Genomic DNA, 13,193 nt, shown 5'->3' with positions numbered 1-13,193 from the left:
GTGATCACACCATCATGGTTATCTTGATCGTGAAGATCTTTTTTGTACAATTCTGTGTATTCTTGCCACCTCTTCTTAATATCTTCTGCTTCTGTTAGGTCAGCACCATTCCTGTCCTTTATTCTGCCCATCTTTGCATGAAATCGTCCCTTGGTATCTCTAATTTTCTTGAAGAGATCTCTAGTCCTTTCTATTCTATTGTTTTCCTCTATTTCTTTGCATTGATTACTGAGGAAGGCTTTCTTCTTTCCTTGCTGTTCTTTGGAACTCTGCATTCAGACAGGTATATCTTTCCTTTTGTCGTTTGCCTTTTGCTTCTCTTCTTTTCTCAGCTATTTGTAAGGCCTGCTCAAGCATTTTGCCTTCTTGCATTTCTTTTTCTTGGGGATGGTCTTGATTACTGCCTCCTGTACAATGTCACGAACCTCCGACCATAGTTCTTCAGGCACTCTGTCTATCAGATCTAACCCGTTGAGTCTGTTTGTCACTTCCACTACATAATCATAAGAGACTTGTCTATGTGATGCTGTGCAATGAAATGGTTAAGAATCGGGCCCTTGGCATTCGGTTTAGTTTCCGTCTGCTAGCTGTGTGGACTTAGGTAAATCGATTTACTCAATCTCTTTGATCCTGTTTGCTCATCTATCCAATACTGAGTCACAATGCCTCAGAGAGTTGGAAGGAGTGAACAATACGGGGTGCATAAAGAACTGGCATCAAGGAAACATTCACTGAATGGAAGATATTATTTACCACTATTTTGATTTATGTGTAGTGAAAACCCTGGCAGCTTTCACAAGAAAGAAGCCTTGGTGGCCAACAAAAGTCAGGCATTCCATTTGTAGCAACATGGATGGGCCTAGAGATTATCATACTAAGTGAAGCAAGTCAGACAGACAGACAAGTGTGATGTCACTTACATGTGGAATCTAAAAAAAAAAATGATACAAATGAACTTATTTGCAAAACAGAAACAGACCCACAGATATAGAGAAATGTATGGTTACCAAAGGGGAAAGGTAAGGGGGAAAGATAAACTAGGAGTTGGGATTGGCAGATACAAAATACTACGTATAAAATAAATGATCAGATCTTACTGTATAGCACAGGGAAATTTGTTAATATCTTCTAATAAGCTACATGGAATTCCCTGGTGGCTCAGATGGTAAAAGAGTCTGCCTTCAATGCAGGAGATTCGAGTTTGATCCCTGGATCAGGAAGATCCCCTGAGTAAGAAAATGGCAACCCACTCCAATATCCTTGCCTGGAACATCCCATGGGCGGAGGAGCTTGGTGGGCTACAGTCCATAGGGTCACAGAGAGTCAGACCCAACTGAGCAACTCCGCTTTATTCACTGTATGTATAGGCTACATACAGTTGAAAAGAATCTGGAAAATAATATATATATGTGTGTGTGTGTGTGTGTGTGTGTGTGTGTGACCAATCCAGACAGCATATTAAAAACCAGAGACATTACTTTGCCAGCAAAGGTCTATCTAGTCAAGGCTATGGTTTTTCCAGTGGTCATGTATGGATGTGAGAGCTGGACTATAAAGAAAGCTGAGCACTGAAGAATTGATGCTTTTGAACTGTGGTGTTGGAGAAGACTCTTGAGAGTCCCTTGGACTGTAAGGAGATCCAACCAGTCCCTCCTAAAGGAGATCAGTCCTGGGTGTTCATTGGAAAGACTGATGTTGATGCTGAAGCTCCAGTACTTTGGCCACCTGATGCAAAGAACTGACTCATTTGAAGAGACCGTGATGCTGGGAGAAATTGAGGGCAGGAGGAGAAGGGGCCGACAGAGGCTGAGATGGTTGGATGGCATCACTGACTCAATGGACATGAGTTTGAGTAAACTCCAGGAGTTGGTGGTGGACAGAGAGGCCTGGTGTGCTGCAGTCCATGGGGTCGCAAAGAGTTGGACATGACTGAGCGACTAAACTGAACTGATGTGTGTGTGTGTGTGTGTGTGTGTGTATGTGTGTGAATTCACATATAGAAACCAATACAATGTTGTAAAGCAATGTATACATCAATTTTTTAAAAATCAGGCAGTCAACTAGGACATAATTTTTAAAAATAGAAATCCTTTATAATAAAGTAGAAGGAAAAGAAATTCTACCATATTCCTCAGTTGACATAGTGACTGTAAATGAGAACAAATTTTGGTGTGAGCTTCTTCTTAGTTCATACTGAAAGAGAATCATACAAGTTATGTGATACTCATTTCTTGTAAAAAAAAGGAAGTATATCAGTTTTTCAAGAAGTCCATGCTTCTCTCCAAGATGAATTTCTGAAAAAAAAAATGTGTCACGAGGATCTTCTAAAGGGATCAGTTGACCACATAATATAGTTCAGGGTCACCAGCAAAAAGCTCAGAGCCTCCAGCAACTCCAGGACAAGCTGTTGGGGTTGGGGGTGGGGAGTGTTGGGGGAGCTCTGGAGTCCCTGCAGGTCATTGTGAGATGAGCAACCCCCTTCCATAAAGGCAGTGGCATTGGGCTATTTTTGGCCAGGAGGCTGTGAGCATGTGTTACTTCCAAGCAAAAGAATTTAAGAGTCAAAAACACAACCTTCTAGTGCCTTTCCCCTGCCATGGCAGCCAGTGACATTTCAGATGGAGACCTGTTCTTCACCCATAGACTACGTGACTAAATGGAGCACAACCCACCCCCAATAATCCGTAATAGCATTTCATGGGCAAGAAATAAACTTTCCGGAGTTAAGCCATTGAGATTTTGAATTCGTTTCTTAATGCAGCAGAGTCTAGCCTAGCCTGACAATACAAGATCATTTAGAATCTTTGACAAATATATCTTTGTGTATTATATGAATATATATATTTGTGAATATATTCATGAATGAATGAACTGTTGGCTGATCACATATAACATATGTCTACTTATCTATCAATCATTTATTTATTTACCTGTTTATCTCTATGTGTTTATGAATATGTATTGTATGAACATACCTATTCATACAACACACACATTTAATATATGTATTCATAATGTATTTATGAATATATAAGTTCATGAATATATTCATATAACACAAATATGGATAGATAGACACTATATGTGATCAGCCAATAATGAGTTTCAATCTGCTGTTACAATTCTCTGTTCTACTGATGTCATTTGACAGGAGTTTGTACAGTGCACTTGTCTTTTTCACTGACCGGGCACAAATGTGCTCTAACCCCTACCACCTAGTGGGACAAGTCCCTAAGTAAGCAAAGAGATAAGCCACAGAAAATGACTGAAAGAAAAGAGAGAGGAGGAAATGACTACAAGGAAATAGTCTTGAGCTGACAGGGAAACTAAATGGGAGTGGTCTTCTGAGAAATTTACTCATAGTTTCCTAAGTATTAGAGGTACAAATATCCTGTCCTTTCCAAGGAAAAATTTCTCCTTGTGCCTTGGAAGAAACTCAAATACATATATATTTTCCTTTTTATTGAAATATAGTTGATGTACAATATTATGTAAGTTACAGGTGTACAATTTTAATTGTTATACTGCATTTTATAAAATATGGGTTTTAGATTTTATAGAGTATATCATATATTCTTTTGCCTCTAAATTTTGTTGCTCTAGTATCTTCCCAATAAAGGCTGTTGAATCATCTATTCTGAGTCCTCCTTTTGACATCCATTTAGGTTTTCCTGCTTCACGGTTTCACTGGTTTTCAGTCACATTCCCACACAATTATATGTCCTTTGAATCTGTTAATTGTAGGCTCCCTATTTGATCTTGCAAGTCTCCTGGTTTGGATGGGTGATCATAACAACCTTGCATTTAGCTAGTCCAATAATGTTCAAGGGATAAACTACATCCTAGAATCTTGATAAGGTCACAGACAGGCTATTTATCTGGATCTCTACTGCCTCTTATATTTCCCAGACTTAAACCAGCATAAGCCAAGCAAGTCACCCAGGATCTTTGTTATGCAGTCACCAAAATGACCTCACAAAACAATGACAAGGAGTTGGACTTATAAGGATAAGTCCAAGCAGTGGACTTATAAGGATACGTCCAACAGTGATAAGGCCAAGCTTTATGTGTAATGAGAAAAAATGGAAACAATCCAAAAACCCATCAACAAGGGATGGATCAAATCAGCGACAGCACACCTGTATAATGGAATATTGTGGAGCTAAAAAAAGAACGCTCTAGATCCCCATGCTCCGGCAGAAAACAGTTAGCTTTGTATGGCTCTTCTCTCTAATCTCCTTTTCCCGTCTCCTGCCCAACCCCACGCTAGAGTCACGAGGCAATCGTAAACTGCACAAAGGTTAATTTTGCTAATCAAGGCCAATTATTACCCGAAAGACAAGGGAAGAGAGGACAGAGCCTTGTAAAAGCTAACTTGACCACCATCAAACGCAGGACATCACCCCATAAGAGGCAAAATGAGGCCACAAATTCTCATTTCAGCTGCATGTTCTATCTTCTAATGGGGTGAACTTTGTTGTTTCCACACAAGACAACCTTTCAACCTAAATGAAACCGACGTGCTTATAAATGGTATAAAATACATACAAATTTAAGATCCACAGTCAAAGTTATTAAAGTGAGTCTGTAGAAAATTTTAATTAGTTCCAAAGAGCCACCATCATTTTGATTTAGATCAACCGAATTTTTCAGGTTTTTCTTCTTTTGGGGGGGGGGTGCTACATTTTATTTTGCTAACTGAAGACATTAAAAACAACAACAGCTACCATGACCTACTATCACTGTCATTTCATAAAACATTTTATAAACAGTTTTTAAAAGGAAAAAAAATCCCAATCTAAAAAGGAAGAATGGTCCATTTAATTAAATAGATTAACCTTCTTAAAAACTTACATCTCTATCCTCGTTTTTCTCACTTTGTCCAAATGAAAGCAAACTTCACACACACCAACTTGGCATGCAGATGCTGTTGGAACTACAGGGTCAGATGGATGTGTGTTTTCTCTCCCACTGGCTGTTGATAGAAGCTGGATCCAGGACGATTTCCAGAAGGTTATAGTCCTTAACATGAGTCTGAAGTCTGAAAATTCCCTGCTGCTGATTGCAGGCCATACCTCCTGAAAATCAGATGACAGAGGACTTTGACTCCTACAAGAGATGGTGTCACACCACACCCCTTACCGGTGCCTGTGAAGGAGGGACATGCTAGTTCAATGCCTTCTTTGCTCTTAAGACTTTTAATTGAAAAGCAGAGACATTACTTTGCCCACAAAGGTCCGTCTAGTCAAAGCTATGATTTTTCCAGTGGTCATGTATGGATGTGAGAGTTGGACTGTGAAGAAAGCTGAGTGCCGAAGAACTGATGCTTTTGAACTGTGGTGTTGGAGAAGACGCTTGAGAGTCCCTTGGACTGCAAGGAGATCCAACCAGTCCATTCTAAAGGAGATCAGCCCTGGGTGTTCTTTGGAAGGATGAACAAATAATGCTAAAGCTGAAACTCCAGTACTTTGGCCACCTCATGAGAAGAGTTGACTCATTGGAAAAGACTCTGATGCTGGGAGGGATTGGGGGCAGGAGGAAAAGGGGACGACAGAGGATGAGATGGCTGGATGGCATCACCGACTTGATGGACGTGAGTTTGAGTGTACTCCAGGGGTTGGTGATGGACAGGGAGGCCTGGTGTGCTGTGATTCATGGGGTCACAAAGAGTCAGACATGACTGAGCGACTGAACTGAACTGAAGACTTTTTAAAAATGGACAACAATCAAATATAGCGAACAAAAGAATAAATACTACCAAACACTAATCTTTTTCATGTTAATTCCAGATTTGTGCTTATTTTCTCAAGGAAATAAAGCATGATGGTAAAATGGAAGCTCTCAAGCTTCCCCTCAACCCAGTTTTCCACCACTCTCCCCCTCCCCCTTTCTCTGTCCAGAAGCCAGCACGATTCTGAATTTGGTTAGTGATTTTCCACTTCATATTGTTTACATGTTGGCCACTGTTAGGGGTTGAATTATGTCCCCAGTAAAAGATATACAGAAGTACTTAACCTCTGGTATCCCAGTTTGTGACCTTATTAGGACACAAGATCTAACAGGTAATCAAGTTAGAATGAGGTCATTAAGGTCCGGTATGACTGTTGCCCTTGTTAGCAGGGGAACTTTGGACATTGCTATGCACACAGGCAGGGGTGTGTGAAGAGACACTTGGAGGATGCCATGAAGATTGGTGTTCTCCTGCCTCAGGCCAAGGATTACTAGAAGTTGGAGGAGGCAAGCAAGGATCCTTCCACTATAAGCATCGGAGGGACCATTACCCTCCCAACACCTTGATTTCAGACTTTCAGCCTGCAGAACTGTGAGACAATACATTTCTGGTAAGCCACCCAGTCTGTGGTACCTTGTCAGGCATTGTTAAATTCCACTGGGAAATAAATCGGCCGTTCCCCCTCCCCACCTTACCCCTGCGTCTGAGAATGGCTGAGTTAAACTGACATTAACACAGGAGATCTAAAAAAGGGCTTTTCCAGCTCTCTAAGTTCATGATATAAAAAAAAATTGCAGGAAAAAAGGAAAGGAAAGGGAAATAGAGGTGAGATCTTTTCATTAAAGAGGAAGAAGTGGACATTTTGTATGATTAGGAAGTGAAGAGATGTATCAATACTTCTGAGACATAATAGCACCTGCCTGCTCGGAACCAGGCAGCAGGGGCATACGCTTGCTCAGTCTTCACTCGTTTTGGCGGGGGAACTCTACATGCTCTCGTTTTGTTGTTGTTCACACTAAGTCGTGTCCGACTCTTTGCGACCCCATGAACTACAGCACACCAGGCTTCCCTCTCCTTCACCATCTCCCTGAGTTTGCTCAAACTGAAGTCCATTAGTCAGTGATGCCATCCAACCATCTCATCCTCTGTCACCCCCTTTTTCCTCTTCCCCTCAGTCTTGCCCAGCTTCAGGGTCTTTTCCAGTGAGTCAGCTCTTTGCATCAGGTGGCCAAAGTACTGGAGCTTCAGCTTCAGCATCAGTCCTTCCAATGAACACTCTGGGTGATTTCCTTTAGGAATGACTGATTTGATCTCCTTGCTGTCCATGGGACTCTCAAGAGTCTTCTCCAGCACCACAGCTCAAAAGCATCAATTCTTCAGTGCTCAAACTTCTTTTTTTCAATAATTTAAAATCATTCTCAGTTACAGGGGTTGCATTTATGGAGGGTAGTTTGCCAAACTTTTATAAACACTCTGGCCTGTTTTTTCCTGGGTCATGACCTTTGTACATGCTGTTCCCTCCACCTAGAATGCTTTTCCCTCCACTCCTGGTCTGGTTAACTCCTCATCTTTAAGGAACCGGCTTCAACTCTGCCTTCACAGAGAGGCCTCCCTTATTCCTCCACATCCAAACAATTCTCCTTGTGTTTCTCTCATAGCATCCTGCCCCCTTTTCCATAGGACTTACCAATTTGTAATTATATATTAATTGTGTGCACTTATTGTTCAAAATGTGTCCTCCATTGACTGAGAGCTCTGTGAGGGTCGGAGTTGCTCTGTTTTGTTCAGTATCTCTGCAGGATCTAGCACCATGCCTGGCACATAGGAGACGAAGGAGACACTCAATATTTGTTGAAGGAATGAAGGAATGTTGTCCCACAAAGTTCTCATTCATCACATGCACTGCCTGGAGCCTATCTTGCTGGCAGCTAGTGGGAGGGCAAACCCATCTAACTGGGATCTGCTGGACCATCCTGGGAGAGTGGGGAGTGCGCAAAGGTTCATTCAGACCTTCTTAGGCCTGGGTCCCCTGTGGCCACAAACACATCCCATTTATAAACTGAGGGTTTCAGATCATCACAGGGATTCTTGAAAGGAGAAATTTCCTCATGGAAAATAACAATATTTTATTATTTATTATCTCCCAGCAATAGCTCCTTCCTTTTAATTTCTTGTTCAATGATTCAAATTAATAGCTACATCATCTCCATTAGTGCTAATGATTCTTCAACAACTCTCTGAATGGGCCACTGTCTCTTTTTCAATGAGGAGAGAGCAAAATTCAAGTTTAGTACCTTCATGAGGCTACAACTTATGACTAGACTCTAACAATTTCATTTTTAAATTAACAAGGAACAAAATATTTGGGATATGTAGTTCTGTGAGCACATGCACAACCACCACAATCAGGAAACAGACAGTTTCATCACCTTAAACTCCCCGCTGCCATTGCCTGAAATCACCCCTCCTCCCATCCTTAGCCCAAGAAGGGTCTGTTCTCCATCCCAGTAGTTTTGCATTTTTCAAAATGTCATACAAATGAAATCATACAGGATGTAGCCTTTAAAATGCTTCTTTCACAATCTAGAATTTAAAAACATGGTTTGGTTTTCCCTGTGTGTATATACGTCTATGGGCTTCCCTGGTGGCTCAGACAGTAAAGAATCTGCTTGTAACGCAGCAGACCCAGGTTCGATCCCTGGGTCAGAAAGATTCGCTGGAGAAGGGAATGACTTCCCCCTCTAGTACTCTTGCCTGGAGAATTCCATGGACAGAGGAGCCTGGCCAGGCTACAGTCCATGCGGTTGCAAAGAGTTGGACACGACTGAGCAACTAACACTTTTTCACTTTTTTCATATATGTCTATAAATACATATAAAGGTAAATAAATATAATAATGTCTATAAAATAAATGACTATATAGTCACCTATATCTATAAGCAAGTGGTACAAATTTTCAATTTACAATAATGACGTTTCCTTTTAAAATAAATCTATTAGGTGAAAAAAAAAGATAAATAATAACATTCATTGTACAAAAGGGGGGTAACAAGTATGAAGGTGGAATGCAAGTGACAATATTTGGGGAAACAACGGACATTATACAAATAATATAATTACATACTCTCCTCTTTCCCTCCACATGCATTTGAAATACCAGCCATAATTCTAAGAATTCCTGAAAGGGAAGGAAAAGGAATTCAAAAAGAAGACATTGCTCATTCCCAGGCACCTCATTGGAGCCAAACCCTCATAATCGCAGTTCTACAAGCTTCGATTCCTTTCAGGAACCTGATCTTGGGAAGTCAATTCCCACACAAAGAACAAAGACCACCACATGTCTGAGAGCGGTTGCCCAGGCATGAGGCCACACGCTCAAACACATCCCGTATCAGCGGAGACGCAGATCTCATTTGCTCACAAGTGCCTTGTTGTTCTTCTGGGCTGGTCATGTTAGCTTAATGATTACTTTGGCTGTCATCATTGAAGCCACTGTAAACAAATACCTTAGAATCCTTTATCTGCTGGGAAACCGCAGAACAAGGAAATAAAACCAAGGAAATCAATCTCTTTAAAGCACGGGAGGGAAAAACCCTTCAATCACCCATTTAACTAGTTCATCCCGGAACTAAACATTTGTTAGCTAGCACCCCATGAGAGTCTTCTCCTGGAACTAAATTATTTTAGGAACTGTTTCTGCTTTTGCCTCAGGCACATTCAAGACCACACATTGGAGCCCTCAGAATATAAGATTTGGTTTGCTATGAGTAGAAGGGGAAAAAAATAACAGAAAATAACAAAACATCTTGTCTTTTTTCAAGTTTTCAACAAGGAATTTACTGAATTTTAAGAGATTTACTTAATTCCCAAGGAACAGTAGTTGTATTTTATGAATGCCAAAAGAATGTAAGCTTTTTAGCTTGTTAAGCACATAAAACAGTGTCAAAGACTAGAAGATGAACATGAATTTTCATCCTATGAGGGACACCACCTTGACATGGCAAAAATCTATCCAAAGAATGGTCTAGCGGGCTACGTTTAGCACCGAGGTAGCCCAGGAAAAGGGAACAGCAATCCACTCCAGTATTCTTGAGAATACTGGAGAATTCTGGAGAATCCCATGGACAGAGGAGCCTGGCAGTCCATGGGGTTGCAAAAAATTGGACACGACTGAGAGACTAACACTTTCTGAGTTCAGTCCCAGACCATTGCAACCAAGTGAATAATACAATAAAGTGAGTCGTGAATTTTTTTTGTTTTCCAGTGCATATAAAATTTGTTTATATATATTGTGGTTTATTAAGTAGCAACAGTATTATGTCTTTAAAAAACAATGAATATACTTTAATTTAAAAATATTCAATTGCCAAAAATGCGAACTGTTATCTGAGCCTCCAATGAGTCAATCTTTTTGCAATGGTAACATCAAAGATCACCGTTCACAGATCACCATAACAAAATAACAGTGAAAAAGTTTAAAATATGCAAGAATTACCAAAATGTGACACAAAGACACAAAGTCAGCAAATGCTGTTGGAAAAACAGCACCAATAGACTTACTTGATGCAGCGTGGTCACAAACCTTCAATTTGTAAAAAAAATATATATATATATAAATTGAGGTGTGCCTGCAGAACTTTTTATGATGATGGAATAGTTCTATATCACACTGTCAAATACAGCAACCATTGACCACATGTATCTAGCGAGTACTTAAAATGTGGCTAGTGCAACTGAATTTTTAATTTTATTCAGATAGTAAAGAATATGCCTGCAATGCAGGAGACCTGGGTTCAATCCCTGGGTCGGGAAGATCCTCTGGAGAAGGGAATGGCAACCCACTCCAGTATTCTTGCCTGGAGAATTCCATGGACCGAGGAGCTTAGCAGGCTACCATCCATGGGGTCGAAAAGAGACGTGACTGAGCGACTAACACTTCATTAACTTTAACATAGATAACCATGAGTGATTATGGGACTACCAGTGCAAGTCTAGGGAAGGAAAAGAGAGTGAAGCATAGAGCCTAAAGGAACTTCAACATTTAAAGTGTCGCTGATCTGTGTGTTTTGGGGACCATCAAGCTGGATGCCCAGGAGAGTCACCCAGGAGCCTAAGGGAGATGGGGACCCATGGATCATCAGGTGACCAACTTGTCCCAGTTTCCCCAGGACATTCTCAGTTTTAGCACTGAAAGTTCCATGTCCTGGAAACCTGCCAGTCCCAGGAAGACCACCCTAGTTTGGGTCCCATCCCCAGAAGTTTTGATTCAGTGGGTCTGGGGTGGGATCTGGGAAGCTGCCTTTTTATCAGGTTCCGTGCACGAAGGTTTGAGAATCATTGTGAATAAGCCAGGGAACAGATCAGCAAGGAGCAGGCAGAGAAGTGGAAGGAGAAGAGGAGATGTGAGGGTTGCATGCCTTCCTGCCTGGCTGACTGCCCCCAGCCCTTCCCGGAAGAACAAGGATCCCTTTCTGGGAGAGCTGGACCCAACACAAGGAGTCATCAGGCCTCCTATACGTTGAAAGACCCGCTGGGAGGAGTGGGTGATTCTGCTGCCCAAAGAGGGACATCACTTCTTGGAGACCCCGCCTCTTCCCCTCCCCTACTGTCAATGTGCTCAGAATCCTGCCCAGAGCAGGGAAAAATGATAAACCTAAATGACAGCCAGGAAGCTGGCTGAGAGCAATGAGAGGTCACCCCTTCAGCTAACCGCCCAATAGCCATCCAATTCAACCAAGCAATGTACCAGCCCAGCCCCTCATACACCCCCACCAGTACTCCAAAAATAGTCAAGGGGCTGAGAAAACTCCCTACCAGTGGACTGGGGGAACTTTTCCTACTCTAGCACATGCGCACACCTTCCACTAATCCAGTTCAAAAGTAACCTTTGGTGGCTATTGGATTCATTAACTGCTCATAAATATTCCATGAACACATACATCTAATTATAAGACAGAACTATGGCAAGGCCAGGCACAGTAGAGGATCTTGTTACATAACCTGCAGCTGTCAGTCAAGGCTGTCAATCAATGACCCCTCTGGATTATGCAAACGACCCTGCCTTAAAAACTAGGTACCTCAGTCCTCCAGGACCATTTGCCTTCCTTGGCCTAGCCCACCTCTCTTGAGGTGTTCTCTCTGTTCTTTCTTTGAGTGCAGCTCAGTCGCTCAGTCGTGTCCGATCCTTTCTGACCTGTTCTTTCTTCGGTCATTATTAATAAACTTTCTTGCAGTAGGTAAGACCTTATATTCTGCTTGGCCCCTTACCAAGAGCTGAGACCCACAGAAGGAAGGGTCTCCAGACTCTCCTTCCACTAACACTTGGTGTCTCTCTCCCCTGGGGCTGGGGATCTCCCTCTTCTCTACCACTGGGTGTCAGAAAGGCAGGAGGGGCCAGTAAAGGTTGAGCGTCATCCACACTGCGATTCTGGATATGTGTCAAGCCTCCCTCGTTTAGAAGAAAAACAACCCCTTTCTAAATCCACCTTTGGCACTAGAAGCTTAGTTCTTAGACTAATTCAGATTTGTATAATATAACAGTCCTATTATAAGGCCTATTTAAACAAACATTATATAACACAATCTAAGTATTATTCCAGATTTGCAGACAGGAAAAGAGAAACTGAAATCAATGATAACAAAACAACAAGTACGTATATGCCAGACATGTTATGAGTACTTCACAGGTGTTAACCCATTAAATCCCTACCATAGCCTTTGTAATAGATGCTATTATTATCCTTATTCTACTGAGAAGGACACAAAGGCACAGAGAGGCTAAGTAACTTTGCCAAGAAACACAGCCAATACTGAGTGAAGTGCAGTATCATAAATGGCCCTTCCTCTTAGGGAAGGGAATCCTCTTTTGCAACTCGCTTGTCCACCATTCACATTTTGAATACGGTCATCTTTTTGCCCATGCTGAGTAATTATGAAGTTAGGAGTGGGAAGTTTCTAGATTCAAGGCTATTTTCAGCAGGGCCAGGAGCCGGGTGAGGGATACACATTCAAGGGGTGCCCAAAATTCCAGTAATCAGGATCAATAACATTTTAATGCAATTTTTTTTTTTTACTTTACAATATTGTATTGGTTTTACCATACATCAACATGAATCCGCCACAGGTGTACACGTGTTCCCAATCCTGAACCCCCCCCTCCCACCTCTCTCCCCATACCATCCCTCTGCAATATTTTTTAAAGTAGGAAAAATGCAAAAATCCATGATGAACTAAAAATCAACATTTTCAGTAAAGACAGGTCTGCTGCTGCTGCTGCTGCTGCTAAGTCGCTTCAGTCGTGTCCGACTAAGGATTACTAAATTGTCCTCTGGCTCCCATTTGGCTGAGTATGGACTGCCTAGCAGGCAGGAGCCCACAATCCCTGAGTCACACTCCCACATATCGTCATCTCACCCCAGGAATGGAGGTTCTGGGGGCAAAGAAAGTCATCTTACTGGAGATC

General features: G+C 41.7%; 1 protein-coding gene across 1 annotated transcript in view; it reads right to left on the bottom strand.

The window, feature by feature from the left end:
• The window catches only part of TMC5 (transmembrane channel like 5), a 65,072-nt gene extending 60,003 nt beyond the window's left edge, over nucleotides 1-5,069 (bottom strand). The window contains exon 1 of the mRNA XM_040257094.1: nucleotides 4,855-5,069. The gene's annotated coding sequence lies outside the window, so the exon portion shown is untranslated. The remainder of the gene's footprint in view (nucleotides 1-4,854) is intronic.
• Between the last annotated feature and the right edge of the window lie 8,124 nt (nucleotides 5,070-13,193).

Source organism: Oryx dammah, unplaced genomic scaffold (genome assembly GCF_014754425.2).
Source record: "Oryx dammah isolate SB20612 unplaced genomic scaffold, SCBI_Odam_1.1 HiC_scaffold_2, whole genome shotgun sequence".
Classification (NCBI taxonomy): domain Eukaryota; kingdom Metazoa; phylum Chordata; class Mammalia; order Artiodactyla; family Bovidae; genus Oryx; species Oryx dammah.
Note: the sequence above shows the minus strand (reverse complement) of the source record. Positions and strands in the feature narration are given on the sequence as shown.